Genomic DNA, 3,358 nt, shown 5'->3' with positions numbered 1-3,358 from the left:
AGCCTTCACTTTTTCCTCTATTTTGCAACCATAATCAACCATTTCTGTGAGCATCCTGATTACCAGTGTTTTGAACTTTGCATCTGATAGGTTGGCTATCTCTTCATCACTTTGTTCTATTTTTGGAGCTTTAATCTGTTCTTTCATTTGGGTCAGGTTTTTTGTTGTTGTTTTTTTTGTTTTTGTCTTGCCATAGCTGTTATGTGGTAATGGGTAGAACCTAGGTATTCACCAGGGCAGGGCTACCCATATTGCAGTGTTGTGGCACTGTATGTTGGAGATGGGACAAAGAGGGAATAATGCTGCTTGCTGGGATTCACTCACTTCTCCTGTTGCCTAAAAGCAATGTGCGCCCTTCTGGTGCTGATTCTTGAGCTGGTGGCTTTGTGTACACTCTAGGGCCCTGTGGGTTTCTCCCACTAACTCTCCTCTGAGGCTGGGAGTCTCTTATGCCACACAACCCTCACAGGTTTTTACAGCCAGAGATTTTGAGGCTTTACTTATTTCTCTGCACCGGAACCCTGGGTTGCATAGTCTGTCTTGCTCCCCACTTGTTCTTCCTGGTTATCTGCATGAAAATATGGGACCATCTGGGCCACCAGCCACAGCATCACCTGCTGGGTCCTCAAGCTGCCACCTCGCTGCATCCTCTCTGCCCAGGCTGCCATCTCTGTCCCTCTACTAGTCTGAATGAATGTTCCTTCTTTAACTCCTTGGTTGTCAGACATCCACACAGTTCAATTTTCTGGCAGTTCTGAGTACTTTTTTTTTTAATTTGTTGGTGTCCTTCTTTTGGTTGTATGAGGAGGCAAAATGTTTAAAGTGTTTTTAAAGCCAGTTCTACCATTCTGCTGTCCCCTCATCAATGAGTTAAATAAGTCCTGGGCTTGTGTTTATTATTAACAAACAAACAAAATAATATAAATGAAAACCTCTTTAAAGTGCATGTTGTTGCTCTCAAAAGCACTAGATCCTTAGCCTCTATGCCTCTAAGGCTTCACACTAAAAGCCTGGGGTCTTACAAAGTGGTCAAACTTACCAGCCTCCAATCCTTTCTGGGGTATGCAACTTGGTCTAGTATACTGCTACCAAGGCCTTGGGCTTCCAGAAAGTCAGCTCCCAGGGTGCTTTGAGAGGAGCTTCCACACTCTGGAGTTCTCTCTCCTACCTGACCTGGGATTCTCCCCAGCAGCCTGGACATGGGCCACTGTCTAGGGTACTAGGCTGCTGCCTCAGTTTGGTAGTGAAACCTTACAACTGGTGAGCAACTGGTCTCCTGATATAATCTGACATTTATTTGTACCTTTGGGGGCTAATAGTTGTCTGACAATGGCTTAAGTGAGTCTGAAAGCTGCACTGAAAACATTATTACAATAAAATTCTTTCTGAAACCAGTTACAGCCCAAGATAAAGTATTGCCCTTTCCTGAGGGGAAAGAAACACCATGCCTGGACTAACCTGAAAGTACTCACAGGGAGAGAGAAGGGTATAGGGAGCCCTGGAGTGCTGCCTGCACAGCTGGTCCTCCTTCATTGGCACAGTGCCCAAAGCCCAGGAATAGAGGAAACTGGCCATAGGACGCAGGCAGGATCCCAGATGTCTTCAAGTCAGTTCTGGTCCAAGGTACCTGATGAGGAGAAGCCTTTACAAAACACTCTGTCCTTATTCCTGGGCCATGCCCAAGGTAACTGCTTTTCTGTCATAGTTCTCATCCAGGCACCACTGATGATCCTGTTTCTTGTTCCTTAGGCTCTGGCACAGTGCTCTTCTGCCCCTCTGCCTGCAGCATCCATGTCAAGACTTCCTCACTGTCCACTTTTCCTGAGGCAAATCCAATCAGGCCACTGGTTTCCTGAAAGCCTGTCCTTGATTCCCACAGGTACTCATTCTTTAGCCCAATGAGGCCCTCCACTCACTGGCTGCTGTGGACATGACTGCACACTATTGTTTCCATGGATGTTTCCGAACCCACAGATTCCACCCCACCACTCCCCACCACGCTGTTGTGTTCTGCTTCACTTCCCAGTATTCCATCACCATGTTACCCCTGCCTGGAATGGTCTGTTTGGCCCACTGCCCTTGAAGGCCAACTCCCCCTGGACTTGACCTCATTCTACCTCATAACCAAATTAGGCCTACTTATCTTTGAACCATCAGCATCCAGCACACAATCCAATCAATGGAAAATGCTCCCAAATGTGTTGAATAAACAAGCAAATCATATCTAGTCTAAGCCTGTCATTGTACAACAGAAAAAAAAGAGTTGTAAAGAAGTAACAGTGACTTGCCTGAGGTCTTGAAGCCAGCTAGTGACATTACTAGGATGAAATCCCAAGTCTCTTGGGGCCACCTGGAATTCCCGATGGCTTCTGAGATCAGGCTGAACCTGTCAAAGTCACAGGCAGATGCACTGGGCTCCAGGGGTGGAAGAACTCTAGAGTAAATATTAATCATGACAAAGGTGAAGTCTGACTGAAGTGAGGGGCTGGGTTCCCACCCACAGGCCCTCCCTGCATCTCCTCCTGGAGGATGTGGTAACATGGATAGAATGTATCCCACACTGCAGGGCACATGACAGAGTTCATTATCTGGAGGATAAAAGAAAGGGGAGGAGGAAATTAAAGGAATAACAGTTAACTATTAAAGGAATAATTATTATCCCAAAACAAAAATATTTGCCTTCCCAAAGTGGCTCCCTCACTTTGTTTTTGGCCAAAGGCAGCAGACTCCCTTTCAATGGCAGGGCAAGGATTCTTTCCCTGGGAGAGGTCTGGGCCACATGAACTTGGATGGCCTTCACAGCCAGAATTCAACTTTCTGCTGCACAGACAGGCAGAATCATATTGCCTGTGCTGAGGCACCTTGGAGAGGAGACAATCTGGACCCATGGCCAGACCATCTCCATTCCTGGCTGAGTGGCTTCCACAAAGAGACCCAAAGAGCTCATAACCAGACTTGACCATTATTCTTCAGTCCTCCAGAACAGCTGCTCATTTCCTGAAATTCTGGGATATATTCTTGGAAATTTTTTCCTGGCTAGGTGCATTTTAGTCAGCAGACAGCTCACTTTCTGTTGTTCTCCTATGCATCATATGCCAACAATAACATGCTGACTTCAGGGCTCCAGATTGCCACTGGCAATCAGCACTACAAGAATGACCTTGCTGTAGATAAGAGGACTGAAGTGATGGTGCCTCCCAGCAAACAGAATTCACATAAACATGAATCCAAACCCCTTTTATTGACATGCTAAACCATGTTCCCTTTGCCTGTTACAATGAAAGTGGTGCTACGCTAAGGAGAGAATGTCTAGCTCAAGTAGCCAGGAGTCCAGTCACTGATGTCACCTGTTGCTCAC

This window comes from Artibeus jamaicensis, unplaced genomic scaffold (genome assembly GCF_021234435.1).
Source record: "Artibeus jamaicensis isolate MK-2021 breed Jamaican fruit bat unplaced genomic scaffold, CSHL_Jam_final contig_511, whole genome shotgun sequence".
Classification (NCBI taxonomy): domain Eukaryota; kingdom Metazoa; phylum Chordata; class Mammalia; order Chiroptera; family Phyllostomidae; genus Artibeus; species Artibeus jamaicensis.
The sequence above is the reverse complement of the archived record's forward strand: the minus strand, read 5'-3'. Positions refer to the sequence as shown.